Consider the following 14,535-nt stretch of genomic DNA (forward strand, 5'->3'; position numbering starts at 1 on the left):
ATTCATGCTCCTCATTTGTTACGAGACTGTTATAACAATAATCCAGGCAAACCAGGAGCTACACCGCAGAGGTGGTGGACTTTAGGGGGTGGCATCATATGTTGCATAGACTCACATTTCTGCATTTTGTAGGCACACAAGTGTGATACATTCTGGGATAGGAAACACAGGCAGTGCTCCTGTAATGTAAGCACCAATTGGTGAAAGGATTTAGGGGCATATTATCAACAAACGGCGTTAAAATTATCGCCGCTTTAGCGGCAGAAAACTGCCGCTAAAGCGGTGATAATGGGCTTGATAATATGCCCTAGAGAATTCCCATAGAAGCCCATGTTCTGGTGTCAACATGGGCTTCTATGGGAATTCTCTGCGGCATATTATCAAGCCCATCGGCGATAATTTTAACGCTGTGCTTGATAATATGCCCCATGGATCTCTTTAGGACGTACTATGCATTTGTGCTGGTATGCAAAACTACGTCTCCCTTGAATCCAATGAACTCGCACTATGTTTGGAAATGGCAGCAGCCATTTTTTAATTTATCGAATACAAGTTTCCCCATGGTTAAGAGTGTCCTTGCAAGGCAAAAAAAAATACCTTATTGCTGCAGGCAGGATCTTGTTGCCAGACCATACGAAGGCCTTGGAGACTATTTTCTTTTGGAAGAGTGCTTGAATTTAAGTAGCATACTGAGATGTATTCTGAAAATTTTAATTGTACAATGAAAACAAATTTGAATAGTTTAAAACACCATTGCAGAGAAAAACTTAGGAGTAAAAACTACAATTTTGTCGCAAAGGAATACTAAGCTAGTTGAGGAATGGGAAGGACCCTCCTCAACTTAAAAGACTGCTGGCATTTTATCAGTGCATTTACTGGATTTAGGTTAGTGGTATATGCTCAGGAATTATATTTAATTGATATCAATGTGTACTATATAACTTTGATGAACATTTATTTTTTATTGCAGTTTAGGAAATGATATTTAATGTATATTTGAACCAGAGAATGTGTACTTATGCAACAGTAGCTAGCTACCTTTATTAGACGGGGTGGTATGGTTATGACGACATTTGAGTACATATTTATCCCAAATACTGTTTGTTTTACAGTTTCAGGAATATTAGATATCCAAGAGAGTGTCTTTTCTGGAGGTATATCATTTGGTGTAGAAGGGTATTTACTGAGCTCAATCAATCAATTAGCATTTGTATAGCGCAGCACTGTCCCCCCTAGGGATATCTGGGCACTGTGGGTGTCATGTCTCCATCGAAAAACCAGGTCTTGAGTTTCTTTCTGAAGTCTACCACAGATGGTTCTGTTCGGAGATGGAGGGGCAGGTTGTTCTAGGTTGTGGCGACAATGTAGGAGAAGGAGTGGCCACTGCTGTGGCTGCGACGGATGCGGGGAGTTGTGCATGAGCAAGTGATGAGGAGTGCAGGTGTCTTGCTGGTAGATGGAAGTTCAGTAGACGGTTTCTGTAGGAAGGACCTTGATCATGTTGAGCTTTGTAGGCAAGTTTGGGGATTTTGAACTGGCATCTCTTCTGAATGGGGAGCCAATGGAGGTTTCTGAGGTGGGAGGTGATTTGGGTCCTTTTGGGGAGGTCCAGGATGAGTCTGACTGCAGCATTCTGTATTGTGTGGAGTCTTCTGAGAAGCTAGGTGGAGATGCCAGCATAGAGCGTAGAGGGTATTCCGGTAGTTGACGCAGCTGGTGAAAATGACTTGAGTGACAGTCTTTCTGGTGTTGACTGGGAGCCATATAAAGATTCTGCAGAGCATGAGAAGGGTGTGAAAGCAGGAGGAGGCAACTGTGTTGACTTGTCGTTTCATGGCCAGTTCACTGTTGAGGATGATGCCTAGGTTGCGTGCATGTTTGCTTGGTGTGGGTGTTAGTCTGAGTTCTGCTGTCCACCAGTTGTGGTCTCAACAGGAAGTATTCTTCCCAAAGATCAGTACTTCTGTCTTGTCAGGGTTGAGTTTAAGGCCGTTGTCTCTCTACTAGTGGCCTATATTGGTCATGGCGTTGCAGGAGTTGGTTTTGGTGCTGTAGAAGTCTTCGGTAAGCCAGAGGATTAGTTGAGTGTCATCTGCGGAGGAAATTATGCTAAGGCCATGGGATCTGATGATGTGGTGGGTCATGTAGTTGTGGATCAAGGTGGGGTTGAGGGATCATCCTTTGAGTACACTACAAATGATGTCCTTGGGTTCAGAGGTGAAGGGAGGCAGCTGGATGCTCTGTGTGCATCCTGTAAGGAAGGAGTAGATCCACTTGAGGGCATTTTGCTGTATGCCAATGTTGTAGAGTCTGCTTATGAGGGTGTGGTGGGAGACAGTATTGAACACAGCAGAGAAGTCAAGATGGATCAGTGCCACAGTCTCTCCTTAGTCGAGGAGGGTTTTCATGTTGTCTGTGGCAGCGATCAGCGCTGTCTCAGTGCTGTGGTTGGCACGGAATTCTGATTTGGAGGCATCAAGTAAGTGGTTTTGTTCCAGGTATTCACTGAGCTGTTGGTTGATGGCCTTCTTAAGTGCTTTGACAGAATATGGGGGCAGGGATATTGGTCGATAATTTCTGAGTTTGCTGGTGTCAGCGGATGGTTTCTTTAGGAAGGGTCTGACCTCTGCGTGTTTCCATCTGTCCAGGAAAGCTGCTGTGGAGATTGAGGTGTTGATGATGCTGGTGGGTTCCGTGCTGATAGGGTTGGATCCAAGGTTGAAGTGCAATACCAAAAATAGGAGACCACAGTTCTGGAAACAAGGAAACAAAAGATTTATTTAGTACAAAGATTTGACAATCTCTAGAGATGGAAGAGTGTCCGAGACCCACTGTTTGCGTAGGTGTCAGGAGACTGTTCGACGTGTCATTGGCATGCCGCATCTCTTATAGGATGTGGACACTCCCCTTGTGTGCAGGGGGATGACAGAAAGTCCATTGGTATGCAGGAATTCAGGTGTTTGGAGCAGAAATTCAGGTGTTGGAGGCAACGGAAAGTCCGGGGTATGAAGAAGTTCAGGAGGGCGCTGGACATATTCCTGTTTGGAGGCAGATTTCATGCCCTGAGGGTAAGAAGGGTTTCGTGATCTGACCAGGTGTTAGGCCGTTGGCAGAGACAGACCGGTTAGGGACAGACCTGTTCTGCTGTCCATACAGGTTCCTGAGACAATGCGTGGGTGCAGTAGAAACCGTCCCAGGGCACCGACATGGGGTAATGTAGAAGACAATTTTGTGAGAGGTCAAGAAAGGGTTTTGTGAGCAAGATGGAGTTTATACACGGCAACATTTAGAAATTCAGTTATTACAGTCCCTCCTCTTGCCGTGTGCAACATCAATATTACAGAGGTCTTCAAATGCCTGATGATATATTACTTTGCTGTTTTCAGCCTGATGTGCCATAGGGGTGGATCTGCAAGTGGAAGCACACAGAGAACAAAGTGCTGGGCCACAATGAATGCACAGGCAGCAAAAGAAGACGGTACCCAAGGGGATCATGAGGAACACCAGTATCTTCCATCCCCAAGTGATCAGAATGTTCCAAAAACCAGTTGTCCAGGTCCAAGGGGTCCCATTGTCTGGGCGTATTTCAGTGGCAATCCGGTGTAGTTTAGAAATTGCTTCATAGACAGAGGGTGATGAACCAGGAATATACACACAGCGACTGGCCCCGATGATGCGACAGGCTCCCCCCCGATCTGCCAGGCTGACGTCGAGCACCATGCGATTCTGAAGGGAAACCATTCGTGTAGCATCGATCTCGGCTGTGTCTTGGGTCAGTGTTCCTGCAGTGATGTTGGCAGTAGCTTCCAGGACCCTGGTGAGTCGTCTGGTGTTGAGACTGTTGGACATGGGACCCCAAAAAGGTAGAAGGCCCTTCAGGGCATCGCTGAATTGCTGGTTGCTGGTGTCGGTCTGGTCTATATCTGGTACTCGTCTCCTCTGTCTGTGGTACAAGTTGTTTCTGTTAAATGTAGGTGGCAGCAGGAATGCAATATAGCATGTGCCACTTCAATCAGAAGGCAGCCAGGTGTAAGCTTTGTTTCCACATACAAAGTGCAGTCCTGACGGAAGGCTGAGGTATGGGGTGAAGTTATTGTAAGTTATGGTAGTATTGCATAGACTGGTTCCTATAGGTATTTTCCCTTGACCTTGCAGGCACAGTATACCAGGACGTGGTGTAATTGAAATGGCGACTTCTTTTTCTTGGGTAGGAAAGAAAGTGTAACCCCAGGTGTCCTGCATCGGGGTGAAGTTAATAGCACGCATTTTTGGCGGGTCACAGGCATTACAGATAGTGTTATTTTTTTCATGGAGCGTCCAAAGAAAGGGTTGGAATGTGGTAAGGTTGCCTTTGTCATAACGTGATGAAAAAACGTTCGTCAAGTTGTACATCAGAGCACAAGTGTAGGCTGGAGTGGCGGGAAACACTAAGAATGAGATGGTGTGCTCAACTGCGTGAGGTAGGAGTCCACTAACATAACAGTCTGTTGCATTGGAAACCTGATTGAACTGGTGCAACATTTGAATAAAAGTATTATTATGAAACTCCAGGTGTCTGTCAAGGTGTGTGTCTGGCCAAAGTACATGAGAATGTTCAGGTGGCATTGGTGGAACTGTTGCTTGTGGTAATACAGTATGTTTGGCGGGGGCTGTTTCTTCGAGGATCCAAAATGATATACCAGCAATTATTGCAAGTATGGTCAGAATGAACAGTATTATGGTACGGGTACTGTAAACTTTCATTCTAGCTTTCTTCAGCGTTAGGGTAGTATCACGGGTGCATGTGACCTCTGGATTCATACCGTTTCCGTGTCGTTGATGGTTTTCTTCATTGGGGGGAACATTGGCAGACCTGGATGATGGCCCTTGTTGGCAATCATTGTTCAAGGGGGTGCGTAGTCATTGGTACTCATGAATAGGACGGATCGCGACATATCCAGGTTTTGGGGAGATTGGTCCCACATTATCGTGACCTCCAGCCATAATAGCTCTACAAGTGTTCCGAGAGTACGGCAATGTCCCTAATAGCTGCCGATAGTTGTTGGTTGCTTCACTGGCCAATATCTGCCCCGGTAAACCACTATTAGGGGTACCTAGGATCCTCGGCCAGATTTTACTACCGCCCTGCAGCAACGGACAATGGAGTACTAACGGCCCTTGGAACTGGGCTTGTTCTTCAGCTTAGCCTTGGATCGGAGGTAGTATCCGTCTGTTCCCTCGTCACAGAGTTCCAACTCAGTGTCTGACTCAAGGTGTGGCGATGCAGGCTTTTCGTGCCCTAGGGCTTCCTTTTGGGCTTGTAGCTGTTCCTTGGTGACAGGGTCCACTTTCCTGCAGTGGGAAGCATGCACCCATGATTTTCTCTCTTCCACTCTGACAGCTGTCCTTGTGGCCAGGAGCACCTGCAGAGGGCCCTTCCAGCGTGGTTGTTGGGATTGGGTGCGGGCGAAGTTTTTCACCAGGACAAAGTCGCCAGGGAGGATGTGATGGCCTGGACCCTGGGATCTGTCCTCAGTAGTGACCCGCACCTGTTCATGGATTAAAGACATGGTTTCAGTAAGTTCATACAAATAGTCAGTCAAAACTTCCTGCAGTAGGTGAGAAATGGACTTTGGAGAGGGTGCATTCCAAATGTTCATGGGTCGGCCAAAGACTACCTCGTATGGGGTGAGGTGGGATTTAGAATGTGGGACTGGTCTAATAGATAGTAGTGCCAATGGAAGAGCATTGACCCAATTCAGTCCTGTTTCTGTTGTTATTTTAGCCAGTTTTTCTTTAAGGATCCCATTGTACCTCTCCACCAGCCCTGCTGCCTTGGGGTGAAAAGCTGCATGAAACTTTTGCTTCACCCCAAGCCCTCCCAAGATGTTCTTAACTGTTTGTCCAATAAAATGGGACCCTCTGTCACTTTGCATTAATCTACAAAGGCCATATCTAGGGAAATATTCTTTCAATTACACCTTAGCTGTAGTGATGGCCGTGTTATCCTTTGTGGGGTATGCCTCCACCCATTTGCTAAAGGCACAGGCTACCACTAATGCATATTTGTAGCTATTGACTCTGTTTAACTGTATATAGTCCATCTGAAGGACTTCAAACGGTGCAGTAGGCAGAGCGAACCCTGCCATTGGAACTTTAGTTCCCTGACCTATGTTGTGTCGGAGACATGTGAGGCACTTCTTGACAAACCGCTCTGCTGACGGGCGGAGCCGGTGGTAGTCCCATACTTCGTTGAGCATGGTACACATGGCCTGGGAACCCATATGTGCGGGTAAGTGAGTCATAGTGAGTAATGGAATTACCTGTGGTAATTTCCATTTGAGCATATCTTGGGACCTCCAGCATCCCTCTTCATCCATCTTTCCATCTGTTTCCCACTGGGCCTTTTCTTCAGGAGTGGCTGAACGCTGTATGTCTCGCTATCTTATATACTAAGGCATTTCCTTGCCCTACTTCATCTGCCACCCTTTTGTGAGCTGCACATTTGATTACTGCCAATTTGGTTGGTAAAGTGATCGCTTCCAAAAGGGCATTGATAAGGTCGCCGTGCTGAATAGGGGTGCCATGGGAAGTAAGAAAACCTCGTTCTTTCCATAGCAGGGCAAAATTATGTACCACACCAAAAGCATATTGGCTGTCGGTATATATATTTACTGTCATATTGGTACTAAGGATGCATGCACGTGTAAGGGCTGTTATTTCCGCTGCCTGGGCTGATTTCTGAAAAATTCTAGCTGTTTCTATTACTGTAAGGGCTGTAGTGACTGCATAGGCAGTGGAAGTAGTACCGTCCGGTATTTTTAGACAAGACCCATCCACCCATAAGTGGCCTTCTGCCTCTGGGAAAGCTGTATCTTTCAGATCCACCCGACTTTTCGTTTCAGCTTCAGTATGGAATACGCAGTCATGGTTGGGTGTCTGTGTGAGGGGATCAGTAGTTGGTAGGGGTAAGAGTGTGGCTGGGTTAAGGGTGGTACAACGTTGTATTGTGATATGGGGGTTAAGAAGGGTGAGTTCATATCCATGTAATCGGGCATTGGTGAGATGTTGTGTCTTGGTTTTGTTGAGCAATATGTTGACCGAGTGGGGGACAAGAACCATCAAGGGGGATCCCAAAACAATGCCCTCCGTCTGTCGCACTGCCACTGCCGTGGCCGCTACAGCGCGTAGACAGGTGGGCAAAGCAGAAGCAACAGGATCTAAGACTGCAGAAAAGTACGCACACGGTCGCTTGTGGGTGCCATGTGTCTGACAGAGGAGTGAAAGGCTGCATCCAGATCATTTGTGTGCAAAAAGGAAAAATTGTTTTTGATAGTCAGGAGTACCTAGCACAGGAGCAGAGCACAGGGCCTGGCGTAGTGTCATGAATGCTTCTGTGTGCTGGGTGGTCCAGGGGATGGGGTCAGATACATCTCTGGTGACTAGAGAAAGAAGTGGTTTAATGATGAGGGAGAAATTAGGGACCCATTGTCTACAAAAGGAGGTCAGTCCTATGAGTGCTCTGACATCTCGTTGGGTGACAGGAGTTGGAAAATTTAGAATAGTTTGAATCCTATCTGGTGTAAGAGTGCGTCCCTCCTCAAACAATAAGTGACCCAGATAGGTCACTTGTTGTTTACAATACTGTAGTTTGTCTTTAGAAACCTTGTGTCCCTTAGCAGCAAGAAACTGGAGGGTGAGCATGGATGCTTTGCGGGCAAGTTGTGTTGTCTCTGCTGCTAAAAGAATGTCGTCTACGTATTGAATTAACGCCACTCCCTGCAGAAGCTGAATCTGATCCAGTTGTGTTTTTAAAGCCTGGCCATAGATGCTGGGACTTTCAGTGTAGCCTTGAGGAGCTCTACAGAATCTATATGAGACATTCCATAATGTAAATCAAAAAAGAAAACAGGAGTCCTTGTGTATAGGAATAGAGAAGAATGCGTTTTTAAGGTCTATAACTGTAAATACTCTAGCTGTTGGTGGGATCATGGTGAGAATGGTGGTAATGTCAGAAACTACAGGGAATTGAGGCTGCATTATTTTGTTAATAGCTTGCAAATCAATCACAAATATATATATCTTTTGTCCTGTAGAGGAACGTTTAAGAACTGGGAGAATAGGGCTGTTACAGAATTCACCAGGCACCCCACGTGTATAGTTTACACCCCGCTGGCCTGTCTGACTCAGCTTCTTTTCACCTATATTATTCACAGGGCACATTACGTCCTTTTTATCACCTGGCAGTAGTCAGCATCAGACAACAGCAGCATGCCACACAAGCACAGTATGTGTGTTGCCACAGGTACGTCCGTCTGCAAGTGTTGATCTCCTCACAACAAGTAAGATTGCATCTTATAGTTGCTGCGATACTTAGCACCTCAAATTATGTGTTATACATTTCTTTGTGTTGTGTTTTCTTTTCCCCACAGGTCTTTTTTCGCTGCGGTGTCTGCCATTGAGCCGATACCGATTCCACACACCTTAGCGAGTGTGTAGGTAAATTACCTTTTCATTTTTTCACCATCCACGTGGCATCTTTCACTTTGCCACTCACTGCACTCACTGGTCCTGACGAAAGCCCCTTACACCCTGACGTGGGCTGAAACATGTAGACCAACCACATAGACAACTATTAGAAACTAAACTCTTTCGTAGTTGCACCACATAGTTTCATTTTTAACATATCCTGAGCCGCCATTAATAAACTTTCCCCAGCAAGGACTCTCAGAGATATTTTTAAACTTTCACCACATCACACCTTTGCACCACACCAGCTCCGCTGTAGTCAGGCGTCGTAGCACAACCGGGGGGCATTCGGCCACCCGGTTGGGACCCCTATGATGAAGCATGACACCAACTAGGTTGGTGTGTGAGGGGTCTTTTTACTTACCTAGTGGGTTCCCAAGCACTGCTTGACAGTGATTGTACCAACACTTCTGGGTTCGTCCAGCTTTGAGTATACAAATCATTACCTGGATCCAAAGAGCTCAGCCCAGAGAAGGGAGAGATCCTGATCCCCGGAAGAAACCTGATGAGCTGCAGGAATACGTATTTTACTAATAAACAGCTTTTATCTAGCTCACTGTGCACTCCTGCCTCTTCGAAGGGCTGCAGGCAGCAATGTTATTAATACCCCGTGTAGTGGCCCACACCGTGAGGAACCGAGACTAAGATTTGCATATCTCACATGCTTCCGTGACGAATGCTCAACCCAGGGAGCTATCCTGGAGTTGGGTGACACACATTACTGTACTGCCGGCTGCAGGTCCCCTGGTGGAAGTGTGATACAAGCTCTCGTGAAAAACAGCAGTTTATTCCCTTCCCCCATGTACAACGACAACCGGTTCCTCACACTTTGAGTGGCAGCTTTTAGTGTAACTGTTATCCACATACGGCGCGGTATGGACACGGCGTGTCCAGCGGGGAACAAGGCAGACACAAGACCAGGCGGTGTGACAGAGAGGCGCTAAATCACACGCACCCTCCCCTGTGCCGCCTTTATTTATATATTTATGTAATGCGATTTTATATAGCGCAAGCATTACCCAAACGAGTGCTTTACAAAAAAAACAGTTGCGTTACATAAGGACTTTGGATTACATGAGTTACATAAGAGATACAAACAGAAAAAAATTGCAAATGTACAAGTTGTAAAGTCACTCAAGGCAGAGATACAAACGGATAAACTCTAAAATCACATAGGAATGGTAGTAAGTACAAAAGTCAGCTACATATACTAGTGGTTAGAGTTATACATATACAAATAGTAAATTCACTCAGGATTACATTTTAATAGCGAATAGGCTTGGACAATTATATGTTACATATTTACAGAGCAGAAAATTGTTGCTATCGTTCAGCCAGGTGATCAGGAGGTGTTGCACACAAGGGTGGTGGTCTTGAGTCTAGCGGGATCCCCGAGTTGGAGATGTCATAGGGGTAGAAGGCCGGATGGTGGTGGGGGAAGCAGCATGCTGGATCCCCGGGATGATTTTGAGGTCATGCTGGGCTCCATCTTGTTGAAAGAGGAGGGTGCTCAAGGGCAGGCGGAACTGTGTCGCGAAGTCAGGTCTCCCACCTAGCTCAAGCACCCGCAGTGAGGCCCACGCAGGCCCAGCGCACCAAAACCGCGTCTATCCATTGTAAGCAGCGGGCACCTGTTGCCACCAGGGCCCCAGTACAATTCTGGAGGCCCAGACCGCAAACTCACCACGCCCCCATTGGTCACGGCCCCAGAGCGGCCATAGCGCCTCAATGTGAGTCCACCCACTTTGCGCAAAAGCCATATTTAATTCTGCCAGTTGTACACAGCAGGAACCATGCCGTAGTCTCAACGGCGCTTCAGTGCAGACACAGACTACAAACGTGCTGTTTTTCGGCAGAGGGAGATTTCCCAGAATTCACAGGGTGCAGAGCTGATGCTGGGATTCTAACCAGCTTCCACTCATACCTGGGACTGCTGTAGCCCTCATGCATTAACGCCTGTTGTGAAAGCACGGTTCCAACTCCCTCAGATGCAAGGGTAGAAGGCAGCTATCCTGCCTCCAATGGTTAACTCCCCCAAAAACACCTGACGCAGAGACCTTGGGCTGGACCTTAAAATACACGGATCATATGTGGACCCATCCTCCTTAAAGTTAGAGGACGCCCAAACTCCCCGCCGCATACCCCGCCTGCCGATCTAATTAACCATTCCGACACGGGGAACACAGCCAGACACCATGCAAAAATGCCTCTGTTTCTGTCTTTCACGGGCCTAAAAATATATCTATAATTTCTACTCGTGGCCTGGGATCGAACCAGCATATCCAGCGTGAGTGCTGTAGGATAACAAGGAGAGCTAATCTCTGCCTTTTAAATACTTGTTTTTCCCGCCTACGCTGACGCTCTGTCTCCCAGGACAAAGGTGAGCACTCTGATAATTGAGCCACACTCACATACGTACGTGAGCAGAGAACCATCCATGCTCGATTAAGGGAGGACGGAAGCCGGACACTGGATCGGGAACTGATATTGCTGAAATGGATTATGAAAACCAACACCCCCTGGATTGGGATAAGATGGTCAATTCTGCTGGTATTGATATGGTCTGCTTCTACCTCTTCCCCGTTGTCTAGATCTAAAACTGTCTCCACTAGACCCACTTGTAGTAGACCCATTCTCATCTGATGTTTCTATCTGTTCGGTGTTTCTAGGTGGAGGAGTATAATCAGGGTGGGCATAAGGGTATACCTTAGTGAAAGCGAAGCGTTTTAAATCTTTCAGAAATTTTTGAGCCTTTGATTGTGTAAGGTTTTCTTTATATTCATTGACCTCCTTATTCGATTCCTCTAGTTTTTTCTTGTACCCAGTCAATGTTGTTCTGAAATGCGTTTCAGTGAGTTGGATTTCCACCATTAGGGCTTCAGAAAGTCTGAGGGCTGTTTTAATAATCAACACTAACCAGTCATGGGTGCAGTGCCACGCGATCTGGGCCCATTCCTTTCTGAATACTGGGTCTTCAAGAAAAAAAAAGGGGAGCATTAGTGACTAGGAGTCCTTTTGGTGCTACATTATTCCGTAGATATTCAGTCAGTATTGCACCATGTAAAATAGTACAAATATGGTTACGCTTTTGTTCAGTGAGTTTATCCCATTCCGTAGTTAGCCTTCAAAGAGTGTAATGAGTGCAAAAAAGTGAGTTTAAAAAGGGCCATTGTTTTATCTAGAAATAATTTTTTAATGGCGGAAAACAAGGCACTGGTTAAAAATGGGTGAAGTGGATGTCCCTAACTGGTATTTAATTGACCAGATGCATCCTACAGAGTGAACAAACGGTCAACATGTTTCAGCTTCTGGGCGTAATTACTTGAAGCTTTCGTCAGGACCATTAACACCACGGCGGCATAAGCACGCTAAGGCTTACCCTACCCTGTGGTGCAATCAAAAGTAACAACTGTGAGTCAGATATAGCCTGCGATCCCTCCAGTGAAGTAAAGATATGGGCACCGCTAATGGCCTGGCGGAACAGATGACGAAAGTTTATTTTTTCTTTTTTTTTTTTTTTTTCTCTCTTTCTTTTTTCTTTTTTCCGATGATTTTACCTGGGCACTGTTGGGGCTCAATCTCTAACACCACTAATGGGCCTCTCAGTGAGTAAACGTTGGAGTAGATAGAGCAAACAGTAAAATGCCAGTAGGGTTAGACCCCTTTTCCTATCCCCCCAGGGTCCTAACATCGGAATCGTATACTATCGAGTGGGGGTTTAGGGAAGGGGACTTCCCCATTTGGATTGCCTTTCCCGTCTGGTGGTATATGAGGAAAAAAAAAAAAAAAGTAACAACTCACGGTTATGTGGGAACCTTCAAGTATTTCTCGAAAGCCAATGGAGTCTGAAATAACAAGAAGAAAAAAGCGCTTTTGTCTAAACATAGGTTGAACTTATGTATTTGCATTCAGTAATGTTAGAGTGACTGGTCCCAGTCCCAAGTCTCAAAAATTTCAGAAAGATTTAAAACGCTTCGCTTTCACTAAGGTGTACCCTTATGCCCACCCTGATTATACTCCTTCACCTAGAAACACCAAACAGATAGAAACATCAGATGAGGATGGGTCTACTACAAGTGGGTCTAGTGGAGACAGTTTTAGATCTAGACAACGAGGAAGAGGAAGAAGCAGACCATATCATTACCAGCAGAATTGGCCATCTTATTCCAATTCAGTGGGTGGAGGTTTTCATAATCCATTTCAGCAACATCAGTTCCCGATGATGGGCTGGAATCCCAATTTTATGCCTATGCCCCCATTCCCACAGAATAACTTTCATCCGCCTTTTTTAGACAGAGGTCAGAGAGGCTGGGGGAAGAGAAGAGGGAGCAACCAGGTTCATTGGGAACAGGAAGAAGCAGTGGGGAACAACAGACGCAGCAAGGCAGGAACCAGCATTCAGAAAGTCTAATCGCGAATCTTTCATCTATAGATTTGATACATACTGAACAACTGGTTTTTGAAAAGGGATTACGTTTTGTGCCGACTGCCTGTTTAGATCGTTTCCGTCTGCATTGGGAACTTGCAGATTTTTTTAGAAAATTGAAGTTGAAATTCTTTTTTGAAAAACATAAGTCAGACGATTTAATGGATTGTTCTAGTGACACATGTTTCCGCTTGATATCCACCTTTACACCTCCACCACATGTGATTCCGGCTGAAATTATTGCTTTTGAACAGGCAGTTTTTAATTATGTAGAGTTTTTTCAGGAAGAAAACATGCTCAAAAATATGAGTGCAGCTGAATTTCAAGCATTGCAATCCTTACAGTCGAATTCCTCCATTGTCATAAAACCAGCAGACAAGGGGGGGTGGGATTGTGATCCAGGACGCCGTAGACTATGATAATGAGTGCAGGCGCCTGTTGAGTAACCTGAGGAACTACACCCCTTTAACTGCGGATCCATCTCCACAACTAAAAGTTACCATTGCTAGTTTGGTAGACTATGCGGAGTCAACTGGATTTATTACAAAACATGAGGCTGATTTTTTGACGAAAGGAGAAGGTATTATTCCCTACTTTTATACTCTACCTAAGACTCATAAGAACAAGACACCACCACCGGGACGCCCGATTGTTTTAGGTATAGGGTCCCTTTTAGAGACTTTATCTAAATACTGTGACTTCTTCCCCAAACCTCTCATCCAAAAAACTTCAACCTATTTAAGACACCAAGAGTTTTCTGGCTCTTTTACAAGATTTAAGGGTGGACACTGAATCGACCATCCTGGTGTCTCTTGATATTGAGAGCTTGTATACTAGCATTCCCCCGGACGATACCATCAAGGTCCTTGGCGAGGAATTGGGTGATACCACCTGGGATTTCCAGACACCTAAACAGTTCATTATTGATTGTGCAACTCTAGCACTCAAAAAGATATTTTTTAATATAAAGGTGCCTTGTATCTCTAGTCCACTGGTACATCGATAAGCAATACTTTTGCCCCCAGTGTGGCTGGTCTGTACGTTTATGATTTTGAATGTAAATACATCTTGGCGACAACTAACCCTGATGCATCCAATATAATTTTTTGGAAGAGGTACATAGATGACGTTTTCGTCATCTGGCAGGGCTCTGACCGTACCCTTTTGGAGTTTTTTGTTTGGATGAATAATTGTGATCCTAATTTGACATTCACTAACTCCTTTAACAAACATGAGATGGTTTTCCTTGATGTGTTGGTAACTAAGACAGAAGGGTGTTTATCCACGAGAACATACTATAAACCGACAGCAAAGAACAATTTGCTAACCTTCTCGAGTTTCCATCCAAGACCCCTACGAGAGAATCTCCCTTACGGACAATATTTGCGAATAAGGCGCAATTGTAGTAAGGTAGAGGATTTCCGTACACAATGACCTGACTCAGAAATTGCAGAATAGAGGTTACCCTGAGAAGATTTTGAAAAAAAGCTGTAAGAGAGCTAGAAATCAACCAAGAAAGGCCCTCTTAGAGGATGTACATAAATTAACCAATGAGATTCCCCTTACTTGTGTCACCACGTACAGTGTTGCATCCAACGCCA

The 14,535-nt window shown here is 45.4% G+C and overlaps 1 pseudogene; it reads right to left on the reverse strand.

The window, feature by feature from the left end:
* Nucleotides 1–3,294: 3,294 nt before the first annotated feature.
* Nucleotides 3,295–4,266, reverse strand: LOC146805733 (syncytin-1-like; annotated as a pseudogene).
* Between the last annotated feature and the right edge of the window lie 10,269 nt (nucleotides 4,267–14,535).

This window comes from Triturus cristatus, chromosome 8 (assembly GCF_964204655.1).
Source record: "Triturus cristatus chromosome 8, aTriCri1.1, whole genome shotgun sequence".
NCBI lineage: Eukaryota > Metazoa > Chordata > Amphibia > Caudata > Salamandridae > Triturus > Triturus cristatus.